Source organism: Orcinus orca, chromosome 10, assembly GCF_937001465.1.
Source record: "Orcinus orca chromosome 10, mOrcOrc1.1, whole genome shotgun sequence".
NCBI lineage: Eukaryota > Metazoa > Chordata > Mammalia > Artiodactyla > Delphinidae > Orcinus > Orcinus orca.
Genome location: NC_064568.1, coordinates 8,403,002 through 8,421,231, shown reverse-complemented (window position 1 = coordinate 8,421,231; position 18,230 = coordinate 8,403,002). Strand labels below are relative to the sequence as shown.

At 42.7% G+C, this 18,230-nt stretch overlaps 1 long non-coding RNA gene across 1 annotated transcript in view; it reads right to left on the bottom strand.

Annotated features, from left to right (window-relative positions):
- LOC125965626 (uncharacterized) overlaps positions 1-2,914 on the bottom strand; it is a 170,460-nt gene extending 167,546 nt beyond the window's left edge. Inside the window, exon 1 of the long non-coding RNA XR_007479743.1 lies at positions 2,744-2,914. This is a non-coding gene — a long non-coding RNA (uncharacterized LOC125965626). The remainder of the gene's footprint in view (positions 1-2,743) is intronic.
- Positions 2,915-18,230: the final 15,316 nt, after the last annotated feature.

The window sequence follows — 18,230 nt, the reverse complement described above, 5'->3', positions numbered from 1 at the left end:
GTTGCCTTTTTGCAATCTTTGCCTTAATTATCTCATTTAATACTCTCAGCAACACTTTCAAGTAGAGACTATGATCTCCATTTTACAGACAAGGAAACTCAGGCTCATCAAGGTTCATTAACTTGTCCAAAGTCACACAGTCAGTTAAGTTTAAGACTGGAATTTGAACCCAGGTTTGCATGTCCATGTTCTCATCCCCTGCTACACGTCACTGCACTACATCATGGATTCTCAACTCTCACACTATGACATTTAGAGCCAGGCAATTCCTTATCGAGGGGGCTGTCCTGTGCATTGTAGGATGTTTAGCGACAGCCCTGGCCTCTATTCACTACGTGCCAGTAACCAGCCTAGTTATGACAACCAACAATGGCCCGAGATATTGACAAATGTCCCCAGGGGGCAAAATTGCCCCTGGTTGAGATGCAAGATGCTCCCTGAGGTCCATTTCACTTTACCATTCTACAGTTCTACTTCTATTAGAACTTCGACCAAATGACAGGAGAGCAGAGAGGGTGGTGATGCTGTTTATGCCAGGAAGTAAACACAACCTAGTGGAAACCTCCTTCTCGGGACGTGCCTACCTCACCCTTATAGGGCGGCAGCTAGTTCATCTGGCACCTTTGTGCTAATTAAAGAAAGGTGCACCCACTCGACAGATCAATTACTGCATTGCGTCTTTTTCACTTTTTATCATCTTTGAAGTTGGCATGTGTCTTATAATCAATGGCCTATCAAGATGTGATTGGCAGCATCTCGTCTTAGTTGTGCATCTTACAACCAGCAGCATCCTAAACGTGATGATACCCAATTTGCAAAGATCCCCCCCACACAATCCCACCCCCTGGAGAACACAGATTAGAAAAAGGCCCCACCTCTGCGCAGAGGTGGCCCAAAGGCCGTGGCTTGGCTAAGTGGACAGTGCATCGGCATGAAGAAAAAGATGCTCCTTTGTCCAGGCGGACACAGGGCACAAGGACAAGGTACAGGGCTTGGCGGAGAGAGCACACGCTTTGTTTCATCCCCAGGGGCATTTGTGTAGCATACAACCTCACCACAATACATGGTGAGCCTGCCACCCCTCATGATTCACTGACTAATTCCATCCAACCCCCGGGGCTAAGAATTAACATATCATCAAAGACCACTGGATACTACATGGCTTCTCAGAGCCAGAAATAATTTTGAGTTACAGTTTCTTGAAATGGTTTTCAGGTTTTTTTCAAACCGCCAACAAAGCAGGTTGTTTTACAGACTGAGAACGGCAACCAATTACCTGCGACTCAAAGGCGAACAAATAAAACACCCACAATGTGATATCCTTTTTAACAAAAAGGGAAATGCTCCCTCAACAGGAGACAAATGCAGCAAAGCATCTGGTAACATGGTTCCCCAAAGAAGAATGAGTTAGTCTAAAACTGACAAGGACAACAGCCATACATCTTTCTCTGCCTTCATAAAATACAGCCTTCTTTGAAATCGAAGTGATTACTTGCGAAGCCAAAGTTCCTCTATTTTTTTCTTCTTTGAAGCTGTGTGTGCTTTAAATGTGTAATAAAAATATAATGCAAAACATTCATTTATTCATTGTGGCTGCTACAACATATGCTATAAAGCCCGACTCCTATAAAGTTGAATTTTATGGCATTTCTTACAGCTGTTCCTTCAACTTAGCGCTGCCCTACAATATTGGTCAGAATTGAGTGTTTCTCTCTCCAACCTCTATCTCCCAAGAAAATGACTGAGCTTGAACTTGGAGTTCCCATTCCTCCTTCTTTTCCTTCCAGCATCACTCCCACACTGTCCCCTAATTGCCCTCATCTTCCCAGTCTCTCCCACCATATTCCACCATGAAGACATGCATGCTAGACATGGCTAGTGAGAAAACCCATACCAGATACCCCTAAGCAAAACCTCTAACTATCTATCTATCAATCAATCGATGGCCATGCCACCGGCATGCGGGATCTCGGTTCTGACCAGGGATCAGACCTGTGCCTGCTGCATTGGAGGCGCAGAGTAGTAACCACTGGACCACCAGAGAAGTCCCCCAAACCACCTTTTATATTAAAATGTTAAGCAGTGGAGTTAGATCAGGGCTCAGCAAACTACAGCCTGCGGGCCCAATCTGGCCCTCCTACATTTTTACAAATCAAGTTTGACTGGAATACAGCCCTGCTCATGTGTTTGGGTAGTATCAAAACCAAAGGCTCTCTAAACCTAGCACACTCTCATGCTACAAAGGCAGAGTGGAGTCGTCAAAACAGAGGTTGTACGGACCACAAAGCCTAACACGTTTACTGTCTGGCCCTATCTGCACTGCAGTTTCCTGGGAGTCAGATGGGGATAATAAAAGGAACCTATATCGTGGGACTGTGATTCAGAGAAAATTAGTTCTTCTCCCTGAGCTTAACCCCTCATGAAGCCACACGAAGACAGCACGTTCTTACAGAGGCCGAGCCACACGGAGCAAGTCTTGCAGGCCCCAGTCTTCACTCCAACACCTGCCTAATGACATGAGGCTCTATTATCAGCCCCCGCTGAGGACTGAAGATAAACTTTCCTTCCTTGAAAACAATCGTTAGAGTTTGGGTTTCCCAAAAAAAGCAGCCCCCGAGACAAGACTGGAATGCAAGTAGTTTATCTGGGAAGAGTAATCTCGGGAACGACTGGAAGAGGAGAGGGAAGTAAAGCAGAGAAGGGAAAAAAGAAACGAGAGAAGGTGTGGAATCAGGACACTTACAGGGGTGGCAACACGGGCTTAATCCTGATAGGGATCTCGCCGAGGTAGCTCAGGACGTGTGTCTCCAAGTGATCCCACGAGGACGAGGAGGTACCCTCTGAGGCTCTATCCACCACTTCTGATCAGTCATTGGTTGAGGGATGCTCCCTGAGGTGTTAATTATCCGGCCCTTCCAGCTGGAACAGATGGCACCTGGAAATGAGACCAGAGTGCCCTGAAAAGGTAAAGAGGCAACGGGATGGGGCACCTATGGCATCAGAAGCATCACTGCATCAAATAAATTGCCCCCAGTGGAAGGAGAGGATGGGGCTGGGGTTACAGGAGACTGCGGTTTTTTTGTAGAAATTGCAACATGCTTGTTAAATAAAGCTGCTGTGTGTCTGTGAGAAGACAATTTCCTTAGCCAAAGGCAACTAAAAGTGTTAGGATTTGGAACAGAGAGTATTTATTCTTCGGATAGGACTGCTCTGGGATGTGTGAAATAAGAGCAGCTCTCTACCTTCAAGGTATTATTAATGTTATTAGGCTGTCAGTCAAGCTCTGTTTTCATTTCATTTGTCCTAGAAGAAAATATTCCCCTTTCTCTGCACTTAGGATGTATCATTTTTCCTCACCAGTACGACAGAGCACGACTGTCCTTGCCGTGACATATCGAGTTTTTTTATACTTTTATTTTCCTTTCATAAACACAACTGACACTTTTAAGTTTTCAGGTTGGTCTGTATTTGACAATGCAATAAGTGAGAGACAAAGGTATTTTAACATCACGCAGCTGTTTCCAATTCACTCATTTTGTGGCTCTTTCTGTTCAGGCACTCATTCAGTCAACAACTCGTTTTCTGAATAGTTACTGTGTCACTTCTTAAAGGTGGAAGGAAGGTGTTAAAAAATTAATAACCCATAACGTCTGCCTTCAGAGAGTTTAAAGTACAACTGTGCTGCAGAGAGCATTTGTTATTTTGGGTCTGCCCAGCATCCTTCCCTCCTTTTGGTGATGGTACCCTGATCTCAGCACACACAGCCCCCCCCCACCCCCGGCCAATTCCAATCAGGTCATGTGACCCAGGCCAGTGCATCAGCTCGCTGACTCCTCTAAGACACAGTGATTGGTCCAGAAGTGACCACATGATCAAGTGTGTCCTACCAGAGCGAACTCCAGGACTGGTGTGGGACCTTTCAGGAAGAGATGCTTCCTCCTTGCCCTGTTGAATCTGAGCCCAAAATGACTTAGGCTGGAGCTCCTGCAGCCATTTTCCTTCCATGAGAGGAGAGCCTATCTAAGAATTCAGCTGAAACAGCGGAAGTGGAGCCGAAGGATGAATGAACGGAAGTGGAATCTTGATGACAACCGGACCAAACATTCACCTCTCTCTGGACATTTTGGTGATGGGACCCAACAGTGTCCCTTTTATGGCTAGGCCTCTTCACAGTAGATTCTCCAATAAATGGAAAGAGGCTTTGCCAACCCAAAGTCAAGTAAGATGGTATTTTCTGATGAGCAATTTCACATGTCCATCAGTTCCACGAGACAACAAGGTAATGTGGCCGCTGAGAGATTAAATGTTTCCTTAGGAGGTGATGACAGAACTACAGAGTATGGAACCACAGAGGTGTGATTCTTGATCTTGACCCTCACTGGTCAGACCCCACCTAGGATATTCACAAATTCTGGCTACATCACCGCATAAAACGAAGCTATTCAGAGGAGGGAGAGCAGGTTGAGGTAGTTTCTGAAAACCATGTCATAAGAATGATTGAAATGCTGGAGATGTCTAACTAGCAGAAGAAAAACAGAAGTTATAATTTTATGTTTATTTGCACAATTACTTGACTTATCTGAATGACTGGGACGTCGTAAGGACACCAAATCAGTCACGCCCTCCTGGTGAATGTGTTTCAAGCCAGCCTCTGCTCTGGCTTCTGACTTTCGCTGAGAGGCTGAAAATCTGACAACATGCTTTGCTGGTCTGTGAAAGTAAGCCTAAAAGCTGAACTCATCAATATTACTTGAAAGTTAATTCTGTTACACGCAATACTGGAGTACTGGACGTCATCCACTCATCCAGCTTTGCCTGGTCTCATTTATCACCAAAGGTAACTGAGCAGAAGCAGTTCGCGTGTCGGCAGAGTCAGACACAAACTGAAACTTAAAGGAAAAGACACTATAACATAACACAGCGGCCCTATCAATGCATTCCCTGATTCAATGCCCACATCTCTTCAATCTTATGTAACTAAACAGCATATCCCAGCCTTAGGGGATTTACTTAACAAACATAGTTGGAGCATCTAATGAGAATAGGACATTGTATAGGTAAATTTAGTTGATGGGTATATAATTCAGCAGGATACAACTGATGCCCTTAAAAAACTTATCTATTAGTATAAGAGATGTTGCATACATAAGAGAAGCACAATGGTAGAACAGCGAAGGCAGCTAAAAAATAGTAATGTCCCCAATGGCATCAATTCCTCTTTTTTTCCCTCTAGACAGACATTGCTAACAATCATGACAGTGTTTCCCACTGAGGCTAGATACAACCTCTGAATCTTTCTCAACACAACTTTTCAGGGAGCAATTATTAACCAATCAGATTTCATTTCTGACATGAAATCTACTTGTCACACCTGAGTTGGAGCTTGTAGGGAGAACAGATGGATTCCCACGGCAGAGGTTTCTGGTACTAAAAGGATAGCGAGAACGTCTCCTCATAGAGATCTGAGGAACATTTCTGCCATACAGAAGAAAAAAACATATGAGCTGTAACTGAGGTGGGAAAGAAAGAGTAGTGCATTTTGACTGAAGTCTCTGAGAGTGGAGATGATGCTGGAAATGGAAGATTGAGGGCTTAGATGCTACACTAGGAAATGGAAGTTACTTGGAGGACAAAAAGAACCATCAAAAAAATTACATAAGAGAAGTGATATGTTTTATAAATATCACTGGCTGGACTCCAGGAAGAAAAAGAACGGGAGTCAAAAGCAAATTAAAATACAGAGAGATGAGTCAAACAGTCAAAGCACACAGACAGAGTATGGAGGTCTGACAATGAAAGTAAAAAAATAAAAAGACAGAATTAGAAGAATTCCTCTAGAGAAGAAACAGGAATAATGATGGTGTACTGGTCCCGACAGTGGGAGGGTGAGGAGGGGGAAGCGCAGATCATGACTCCAGATTTTGAATTTGAGTGATAAGAGGATATGGCATCATTAGCTGAGATACAGAAGACTGGTCCCCTGTGGCGCACGCTGAGCACTGCAGTACAGTAGGACATCCTGTTAAGATGTCCAGGTAGAAACTGAGAATACAGGCCTGGAACTTGAGGAGAAACAGAGGGTGGACATATGGAGGTGAGAGCACCAGTCACGAGAAAGTAGGAGGGTGGTGGGCGACAGGAGGGATGGCCAAAGGGCTATGGAAAGAAAGTCTATTTTCAGGAAGCAGCCTGAAGGAAGGGCCACATGAATCAAAATGCAGCACGCTGTTTCTGAAGATAATAACTCCTATCAAGGGCTACAGATGATTTTGAATCGACTAGGATCTTTATTTTTTCTTTTTAGCAAAGCAAGTCCCTCTAGCAGCCTTGCACTGGCTACTGGTGTGGTCATCTAGAGGCCACCGTTGGAACCACTCACTCCCTGGACCTATGGCCCTCAGGACGGACAGAGCTGTGCACAAAGCCATGAAGAGACTGGTTTAGCTACAGACTCAGATCCAAGGAGACAGGCCTCCCAGGATCGGGTGGAGAGAAGCATCCCCTCGTGCACCCCAAGTACATTTACGGCAGCCCCTCGGAGTCAGGATTTGGCTTGACCCTAGGGATTACAGACGTGAATAAAACTCAGGCCTTTCAAATCCAGCACTTGTTAACACTTGAAAATGTTAACAAAAATATGATGGAGGAAACAGTTTGTCTATCCAAGGTGAAGGGTAATCAGAAAAGTCTAATCAGGTGTGAGAAATTCTCCTCTGACTTTCAAGGGACCTGTACTAGGCCTAGTACCCACTAAATCTGGATAGATGGATGGACGGATGGGTGGATGGGTAGGTGGGTAGATGGACAGAGGAGGCATATATTTGTTAATGATAGCGATGTGGAATAACTGTTAGCATACTAGAGTAAGCTATCTTTTTCCTCTCCCTGGTAGCTAAAGAAGATACCAGTTTAATTGAAGTAAGTCTGAAAGAGAAAGACAAACACCGTATGGCATCACTTATATGCAGAATCTAAAATATGACACTGATGAACCTATCTATGAAACAGAAACAGACTCACAGACATAAAGAACAGACTTGTGGCTGCCATGGGAGGGGGAATGGGGGAAGGATGGATTGGGAGTTTAGGGTTAGCAGATGCAAACTATTATATATAGAATGGATAAACAACAAAGTCCTACTGTATAGCACAGGGAACTATATTCAATATCCTGTGATACACCATAATGGAAAAGAATATATATGTAATTGAATCACTTTGCTGTACAGCAGAAATTAACACAACATTGTAAATCAACTATAATTCAATTAAAAAAAGATGATACTGGTTTAGTTCTTTCTCTTTCTACACTCTACTTAAAGGATACAGCAATTGTCACAGACCTCCTTTTCAATTTTTGGAAAAAGGGACCAAAAAAACCCCACGTACATGCTGATTTCCATAAAAAAAAAAGAGTGAGAGTTAATGTTGAACTACACCGCTCTTCTCCCCACCCCTGCTCTATGTGGGTGGTACGTAGTGGGGACAGAATATCTAAAATGAGGGTGAGAACTCTTCCTGGGCAGAGGAGTTAGCAGTTCCAAAATGTTGCTGGACTCAAGAGCTAGGAAACAACAGGGGACTGGATGCCTACCATGGAGTACATGAGCTCCTGGGTGAGACCAGAATCCCTACTTGGACTGCACTTCCCTGAATGTAATACGTGGCAAAAACAACCAGTCAACCAAAATTTCACGGGCTCTCTTGCATTTCCAGACATCTTTTGAACTTAGGATTTGGACCATGTGACTAGCTCTTGTCAATGAACTGTACATGGAGACAACATATATCCCTTCTGGACTAATGCAGTTAAGAGCTGGTGTGCATTTTCCAACTCTCTCTTCCCTCTCTGGTGATCTATAAATCACACGTTCTAGATATCACAGTTAACAAGACAGAAGAGGCTGCCAGGGCAAGAGATCCACCTTCGATGAGTTACACCAGTGAGACGCAGGGGTTTATTTGTTACTGCAGCATAGCCTAGCACTGTTCTAACATCTAACACCACTCTGACCATGAGGTACATGGGTCACACGTTCATTACAGTTATGATAGTGATATTGAATAAATGTTTCTTTAAGTCCTCACGCTCATTCTCATACTAGCTAATTTCCCAATTCATTGCCTATAAAATACACAAACACTCACACACTGTTTTGTTGTCAGATGCACATACCAAAAAGATAAGTAGGTAGGTAGGTAGACAGATAGATAGGTAGGTGCTTTTAATACAACTACAAGGCAAAAAATACAAAGAAAAAAAAGTTAGCATCCGTATCTACCCAAATCAACCACTGTTTGTATTTTCTTACATTGCATTAGATGAAAATATGTTTCAATCATGCTTTTCAGAGGAACAAAACACAAAAGTAATAACAGAAGACACCACTGATATTACTTGTATGTATGAATAGCAAACTGGCATAGAAGTTAGTATCCTGTTTTCAAGACAGTCCATTTAATTCAAGGAACACCTATAGAGGTGGTTTGGAAGATGAATCACTTTTATTTCAGTAGCTTCAGGGGTAAATTTTAACTACCCTCTCATTTTTTCTATTAAAAAAGGATATAGGAAAAAATGACAATTTTTTCAACCCTGTAGCATAAGTATCAGGGACAGTCAAAAACACAAAGAAAGAAGAAGAAAGGGGAGAAAATGAAAAGATCTTTTTGCTATTATATTGTTACAATTTATCAATAGTGTCCCATAAAATTTTTATGTGACATCCTGAGATGTGATAAAAAAAAGTCATAAGTTTAAAATAAAACTGTACTTCTGGTTCCCTTCTAATCAGTCTATTTGTGAAACTGTAGCAAATACTAAACCTAAATTCTGAAAGCAAATAAAAGGTAGGCTCATAGGAAAAAGACAAAAAATAAAGAAAAAAATATTGTTTTTTCCTTTAAGATATTAAGTTTATTTTATATAAATAAAAATAATATTAAATACTGTATTTGTTTATTTCAATTTTTATTTTAAACAATACCATTACTTATTAAACCATTCTCAAGGTCTGTAGAAAGATGGCAAAGTCTCCCTCAGTCTAATTTCAAGTACTGTAAAAGAATTATTTTTCAGTTTTCTTCACTGACCCATCTGTCCATCCTTTCATCCATCCCACCATCCATCTATTCATCCCCCATTCATCCTTTCATCCATAACGTCCATCCATTCCTTCCTCCCGTCCATCCATTTATTCCCCCCATCCATCCATGCATCCATCAATCCTCCCACCCATCTATTCATCCCCCATCCATCCTCCCATCCATTCATTCATCCATCCATTCATCCCCCATCCACCCATCCATCATCACTTATTTGTCCCCCGCATCCCTGCATCCATTCATTTCGCTCACCAAATGTTCAATTAGTCTATGAAATGCAAAGTGCTAACCTCAAAGAACTTTGTAAACTATCATATACATAACTTTAGAGAAAGGCTGGTAAAGATATGACATAGGAGAGGTACCAAAAAGTACTGAGTTTGAAGAGAGGAGCAGTCTCACAGTGGAGATGGAAACGTCTTCGTAGAGGAGAAAGTTGAGGGTGGAAATAAAGTCAAATCAGCATCTCGTTCAGGGCCTTACAGATGAGGCTGAATCGGAAAGCAGTACCATTAACAAACAACTACCCATCTCAAAGCAAGTTTATTAGCTGCCAATGAAACATGTAACATTCTGCAAACCACTCCTGGAACGTTCTACCATTTACTAAAAAGTAAAAATCTAGAATGCGGATCAAGGTGGCAGTTTTGTTTTTTTTTAACTTTGTTAAGCAGAAAGTTTCACAATGCCTATCCTAGTGGGGCCTACAATCAAAATGTCATCAGATTGCCGCCTCCTGTTTTTCCAATCTCTCAGGAAAATTGCTGCTCAAAAAAACAGCCATAGCAGAACATTTTGACATTATTTCTATGCCGCTTTCCAAAAAGGTGGCATTTCGTTAATGTCGGCATTCAGGTGTCATTCACATCAGACGCTGTGATTATATTTTTTTCAACCTAGGGTTTTACTTTTCTAATGACAGGTAAGGTTATCCCCACCCCCTCCAGCTACCCCCCCACAAAAAGACCCAAAATACCCTTGGTTATACAAAAAGGGAACTGAGCAATATCTCTGGGGCCCTCTCACGGGATTGATGAATTGGAAAGTACCGAGTTGCTGATGAAGCAGCCGTACTTTGGTCTTCTATTTCCCGCTTCTTTTGTCTTAATTCCGTGGAGGCTCGGAGCTGGGAATTCTCTTTACAGGACTGGCAGCCTCCTCTTCTGTTTTCCCATCAGCTGCACCACTATTTAATCAAGGGAGCTAATCAACTGTGGAGTTCATAATGGTTGTCAGTCACATTTCCTGTGTTAATGATTGATGAATCTAACTTTGGACTAAATGTCTTTGTTCAAAATTAGATGACAGCAGAATCGAGATTAATACTATATTTTTTTAAAGCTGCATTATGGCAGCTAATAAAAGTAGTTCTCTCACTGTTATGGTACCACACTGGTGGCACTGGAGATGATTTTAGACCGTTTTCATCCTAATAACTACATATATTTTAACATGCATTATGTGAACTTTCTGCTTATGACAATTGATACTGTTTTTTCATAAGGGTTAGTGATCAATTTTTTCCTTTTTGTAAAAATTTAAATAAAAATGAGTCCGTGTATGACTGTGACTGTGACTGTGTGTGTGTGTTGAATAAATAAATCTCAATCCACCTCCTTTTCTGCCAATAATCAAAACCATTTACTAAGTCACCTTTCTCCTGTCTCTCTTTTCCTACCTCTCCAATCCATTCTCTCCCTTAAAATAAAAGTTAATAAAATTCAGGGACTTCCCTGGTGGCACAGTGGTTAAGAATCCACCTGCCAACGCAGGGGACATGGGTTTGATCCCTGGTCTGGGAAGATCCCACATGCCGCGGAGCAACTAAGCCCGTGCACCGCAACTACTGAGCCTGCGCTCTAGAGCCCACGAGCCACAACTACTGAGTCTGTGTGCCACAACTACTGAAGCCCACACGCCTAGAGCCTGTGCTCCACAATGAGAAACCACCGCAATGAGAAGCCTGTGCACCGCAACGAAGAGTAGCCCCCGCTTGCCGCAACTAGAGAAAGCCTGCACGCAGCAAAGAAGACCCAATGCAGCCAAAAATAAATACAATTTTTTTCAAGTTAATAAAATGCAGATTACACATAGACGATTGCCTGGGGCAATTGTCCCCATGGCCACTTAGGGACACAGCGTGAAAAAAGTGAAGCTCCTCTCCTAGAACTGGTCTAATCTAACTACTGAATCCTGAACCCACGAAGCGCTTACTTGCCTCATTTATAGTGTCTTCTATATTCCCTCCTATTTTCCTTCGTTTTTTGATTACTTAACAATGCTTCTTAGTAATAATCTCAGAAGAATGTCTTGATAGACTGCAACCATTAAGGACTTTCTCCACAGAGAAACGTACTTGAAATGTTTATCAGATAGAGGGGATGGTGTGCGGGGGGGTCTGTGGAGGAGTCCATGGCAGTCATAACAGAAAAAACTAATAAGACTAAAAATGTTTATTTCAACTCAATGGGGAAAGAGGGGTTTTTCTTTAATTACTAAGTTCTTAAGACAACAAAATCACATTATCACACTATAAAATTGAGCAAAATGCAGAACGATCTTCTGCATAATAAGAAGTAACCTTATTATCTTGATTTTTTTTTTTAATCTTCCCTTAGCCCCTAGCCCTTAGTTATCTCCTGGGATTACAGAAATCTCAACAATTCTCCTTTTCTGTAAATCCCTTTTCTATTTGCTTTACTTAAATTTCGTAGGCTGCACTATAACCGATTGAGGAAGGGGGTCTCTGTTCTTTGGAGTTTAAATATGAACTCGCTTTATCTTCTCCAAGAATTGCCACCAACTGTCCTCTGTAGGAGTCCCATGGCTGCCCAGGGTAGAGTCTCTCTCCTGACACCTCCATCTGACTGCAGAACTTGCGGTCACCTTTGGTTATTAAAACAGTTCCAGGTTGGGCCTTTGGGATCCATCATGTTTGTTTCAAAGCATCAATTTCACAGTCATTCCAAAGTAGCCTCTTTCCCTTCCCTCCCGGATACAGGCTACAATGGCAGCTCATGATCCCAGAGAAGAGGGAGGCGGGCAGCGCCTGCAGCTTCCTTCCCAGCCCTGCCTTCCTTGTGAATGGTGGTAAGGTGAAGAGGAAGAAGGAAACAGGCATCTTTTGTGACTGCCCCAGGGCTGCGCTCAGACTTCTCCTTGACTGGCCATAACCACTGATCTGTTTCTTATTCTATGGATTTCAGGACCATGAGTGGAGGCTCCAAGAACCCTTTTGTTGGGAGTGTCTCTCCACTCCCTGCCTAACAAGCAAAGCCTCAACCCCTCAGCAGAACATTTAAGGTTCTTCACAATCAGATTCAAAACTCTTTTTCCAACCCCATTTCCTGCGACTCCGCTTCAGAAACCCTATACTTCGGCTCCATGAAACCTTTGGCAGTTGGCCCGTGTCATCCTCTGTCCTGGCTTGTCCACTGCTTCCCCATCCCTCAAATTAGACTACCCTTCCCCCTCTCCTGAACTCTCTAAATTCTTATTTATCTGCCAGTCTTGGGATGTGTCAGGCTTCCAGACAGGTTGGGGGCTGGGGACAGGCCTGGTTCACTGAGTTCTCTGGAATCCTGAAACAGAGGACTCTGTAACTACAAAATTTAAAGCCAAAGGAAAACTGAAAATATCCAGACTTTCTTTCATAAGTCATCTAGACATACAGCTGGTATTTTCCCTGTACTTTCAGTTCTTTCTATAATGCTGTTATAATTTTCTATAGCTAAAAGTCAATTTAAAAATAACAGTAAGCCAGGGACTTCCCTGGTGGTCCAGTGGTGGAGAGTCCGCCTTGCAATGTGGCGAATGCGGGTTCGATCCCTGGTCGGGGAGCTAAGATCCCACATGCCACGGGGCAGTTGGGCCCGTGCGCCACAGCTACTGAGCTTGCACGCCACAACCGGAGGGAAGCCCGCGCGCCGCAATGGAAGATCCCGCATGCCTCCACGAAGATCCCGTGTGCTGCAGCTAAGACCCAACGCAGCCAAAAAGAAATTAAATAAATAATAAATAAATCTTTAAAAAAAAAAAACAATAACCATATAAAAAAGCCATCAAGGAAACAGTTAAAATTTCTTTCAAAAGCCCCATCATGACTCCCACGTAAATGATGCTGTTTTCTTAAAACAAATAAATTATAAAAATGACCCAGAGGGGTTTCCCTGGTGGCACAGTGGTTGAGAGTCCGCCTGCCAATGCAGGGGACGCGGATTCATGCCCCGGTCCAGGAAGATCCCGCATGCCGCGGAGCGGCTGGGCCCATGAGCCATGGCCGCTGAGCCTGCGCGTCTGGAGCCTGTGCTCTGCAATGGGAGAGGCCATGACAGTGAGAGGCCCATGTACCGCAAAAAATAATAATAATAATAATAAATAAATAAATAATAAATAAATAAATAAAAGAGGCTGCTAGGACAGTCACAAAGGTGCAAGAGACAACAAAGACCAATGACACGGTTGAGTGGTAAGTTTTATCTCCTATATGAGGCGTCTCCTTCAAGACTGCAAGAAGTAGCTGTTTCATCTAATGTATAGACACCAACACAGAGAGTCAAACAAAATAAAGAAACAGAGGACTAGGTTGCAAAGGAAAGAACAAGATAAAACCTGAGGCAAAAAAAAAACACAAAAAACCCTAATGAAAAAGCCTAATAACCTTAATGAAAAAGACTAGTAACACCAAGTGTTGATGAAGATTTGACCAACAGCACTCTCCCGTGGGGCTCTAGGAGCATGAAATGGTACAGTCACTTTAGAAAACAGACTGTCACTGTCTACTCATACCCTCCTAGGTGATACCTTAGAGACATGCATGCCCAGATGCAACGAAATACACATTTAAGACTGTGCATAGCAGCATGACTTGCTGGAAATGACTGGAAACAATCCATGTGTCCATTAACAGTGGAATGGATAAATATTCATACAATGGAATATTCTACGCCAATGACATAAGCCACAACTACACACAAAGCATGGACAGAGTTTACAAACCTAATATCGAGAAGAAGAAAAAAAAAAAAGCCAACCACAAATGAACACAAACAATATTAGCTCATTTATATAAAGTTCAAAACCAGGTAAAACAGAGCCAGTGATTCACCAGAGAAGGTGGCCTTGTGGACACATTCATGGTGCAGAGAGGGGCTGTCATTGACATGGGCGTCCTGGGAGCTCTGAGTGGCTGTTGGTTTCTTGACCTGTAATTACACAGGGGTTTGCTTAATAATAATTTATTACGCTGAATCTGTGTGCACCTTTTGTGTTGGTAATAGTTCACAATTTTTAAAAAAGGATTTAAATTATTTGAGGCCTGCCGTCTGTGAAATGAGATTTTTTTTAAATAAAAAAAGCATCTCTAGCAGGACTTTTTTCTTTTCAATGATACCACTGCATCTTAATGGATATGTCGTCATCATCATGACAAGAGTGATACTATGTGATTTCACTTTTTATGACTTTCACTAGCTCATAAAAGGTACTGCAGTTCTGTCTGGTTCCCCTGGCATGGTGGTTGTCAGGGCACTTCCTCTGAAAATGCAGTAAGCCACACGGAGATGACGTCTGGATGTTCCCTGTCAAGAGCCCCAGCTGACCCCAGGCTTGGAGTTACCCCAGCCAGGCACCACACAGGTGAGTGAGGAAACCTCAGAAGATCCCCACCGCCAGCCAGTGGAGTCTTCCCAGCTGAGACCCACACATCGTGGCTCAGAGATAAGCCACGTGCCACGCTCCGTCAAAGTCCCTGACCCCCAGAAACCACGGGCACAATGACACAGCTATTGATTGATGCCACTAAGTTTTCAGTGTCTGCCCAGTCAGAATGGCCATCATTAAAAAGTCTACAAATGACAAATGCTAGAGAGGGTGTGGAGAAAAGGGAACCCTCTTACACGGTTGGTGGGAATGTAAGCTGGTGCAGCCACTGTGAAAAACAGAATGGAGGTTCCTCAGGAAACTAAAAATAGAGTTGCCATATGACCCAGCAATCCCACTCCTGAGCATATATCCAGACAAAACTCTAATCCAAAAAGATACATGAACCCCTACGCTCACACTATTCACAATAGCCAAGACATGGAACCAACCTTAATGTCCATCAAGAGATGCATGGATAAAGAAGATGTGATACATATATATAACGGAATACTACTCAGCCATAAAAAAGAATGAAATAATGCCATTAGCAGCAACATGGATGCAACTGGAGATGATCATACTAAGTGAAGTAAGTCAGACAGAGAAAGATAAATACCATACGATCTCACTTATATGTGGAATCTAAATATGACACAAATGAACCTATCTATGAAACAGAAACAGAATCATAGACATACAGAGCACACTTGTGGTTGCCAAGGGGGAGGGGGTTGGGGGAGGGGAGGGGTGGAGGCTGGGGTAAGCGGATGTGAGCTTTTATATATAGAATGGATAAACACAAGGTCCTACTGTATAGCACAGAAAACTATATTCAATATTCTATGATAAACCATAACGGAAAAGAATATTTAAAAAACGATGTATATATATGTATAACTGAGTCACCCTGCTGTACAGCAGAAATTAAAACAACACTGTAAATCTTCAATTAAAAAAAAAACATATTGGTTAGATTCTAGTAGGAGAAAGAAAAAAAAGAAGTTTGCAGTGTCCATGACACAGCCAGAGCTACTGGGATGACCACCTTACTACCATTATTTCTAACTTTTGTAAGATGAAAAGAGGTATTTCATTAGCATTTTCCAGGGGGTGTGGGTAAGGCTTGGAGCAATAAGATGAACCAACCAACATTATATGGAGGGACCCCAATTTAAACCTGAATCTGTCCCCAAAGTCTGGGCACTGTCCATATGCCATGCTGCCTTTCTTTCAGGGAGGGGTCAGTCACCACAACAAAATACCTCAGGAATGTGTGCAACAGAGATAAGCGAGTTTCCTCAGTGTAACCTTTAACGCTGAGCCCAACCATCAGAATTTCCATGAGGAGAGGGAGAGGGGTTAACGTCCACCCAATAGTTCCAGAGCACAGGCAGTTCACCCAGCCCACAGTTTCTCACCTGTCAACTATCAGTCAAGATACTGGGACATACCATGGGAGAATATCTGCTTGGGGCTGACTTCGGGGTTTTTTTATGAAGGTAAAAATAAGGAAATAATGGAAATGTTAAGAAATAATGATGCCCTTGGACACATTGCTTCTTGGCCAATTGACTCGTCTTAAGAACGTGGAATTCTTACACATATCTGCACAGCACTTAAAGTTTTCAAAGTGTTCCTAAAACATACCTTGGGTGAAAGTCCTTGGTAAATTGTAAGGCATGATGAGGGACAGCACCATTATGACACACAGGGGACAATACAAGTTAAGGAGCATCTATCTGCTGTGGCCATGGAAACAATGAAAGAAAAGAGGAAATGAAAGGAGGATGGGCACATGCCATGGGAATGTGATTTTCCTCTTCTGTATCCTCAGTATCAAGAACAGAGTCAGATACACATATGACGTCCAATTTCCAGAATGGTATCTGGATATTCCCTTTTAAGCCAGCCACTGAAAGTTCTGCAGTCTCATAGGACAAATGTTCCTTCCCACTCTGCTCCCTCCATGGAAGAGCTCAGCAAAACTTCGTCACAGCGATGACGAGGAAAAGAGTGAAAGCCTGTCTGCATATTAATGGTGGCCAAGGTGACTTTCCCCTTTATGAGCTAAAGGACACTAGTGTAAAAGACAGAGAGGTCTGTAGCCCTGTGAAGAATCCTATTCCCCATAAAAGGGTGTTAGAACTCCATTTGATGGTCTCCATTCAAGGACTTCCTGCTTTTCTAAACTACGAGAGTTTAAAATGTACTGGGTGACTCAGTCTGACCCTCTTTTTTTATTTCCACTGCAGCGCATATAATGGAACAGAACATGAGGTCAAGAAAGAAGTAGAAGAGAAATTCACTTTCTATGTCAGAGAAGAAACGGAAAGAAGAAAGATCACGTTCCGAAGTGGTTTCCGCCACTCTCCAAGGAGCAAAATACAATGAAAGATCCAAAAAGGAGGGTGAGAAGCCATCTCCTTGCACAGCTTTTGAACTGATGTGTTTTACACTCGGAGGCTTTTGTTGTATCCTGCCCTTCAGGGGTGGAGAAAGTCACTTCAGAACTTGCTCGGCCATCTTCTGCTTTTTATGGAGTTTGTAATGGAGTTGGGGGTTGGTCTACCTTTGAAGGACAAAGGATTCTTTGTTGATTCTAAGTCTTTGTGGAATTCTTCGTATGTGTTCATACCGTGGAAAGCTCTGGGTTTGACCTTGTGCCCCAAATACAGTTGGTGATCAAGAGGTGGTTGGTTAGTCATTCAAATATTGACTGCGCTAGGCCCTCAGCTCAAGTTGATGAAAGAGACCTTCTCTGCCCTCATGGAGCTCCCAATATAATGAGAGTGGTGGTGGCACTCGGCTACTGAATGCCACCTTACTAGAAGCAGAAGTGACTAGCTATCTGCCACAAGTTCATGCTCCCCTTCATAAAGCAGTCACTAGGAAGTAGGTGCCCACTGTGCTTCCAGGCCCTTTGGACAGGGTCATACAAGGTCATCATGTGCTAACCAAAAAAAGAAGTGATGTACACTACTTCCAGACTACAAAAACGTACTTCCTGCACGATCCTCCATGCTCTGTCTCTTCCCCCTTCTATTGGTTGGATGTCAATGCCTTTGGAACATCAAAGGTAGGACAACCTCTGTAGGACAACCTCTGTCAGCCTGGATCCCTGAATGACTCTGTGGAACAGAGATTCTGCCCTCACTCTCTGCACTGCCACCCCACCATCACTTACTGGACTTGACATTAGCAAAAACTCAATTTCTATTCTATTAAGCCACTGAGATTGAAAGTTTATCTATTACTAGTGCTAGTATTCTACTAACTACTCATACAGTACCTTCCAGTTCATTCATTCATTTTTTAATTTATGCAACATACCGCTGAGAGCCTACTATTAGCCTGGCATAGTTCCAGATAATTGGGGCACCTTGGGTGGGGAGGGTCAGAAAATAAACAAAAGGATAAACACACAAGAGAATTGACCTTGTAATAATGCTATGAAAGTGTCTTAGTCCATTCAAGCTGTTATA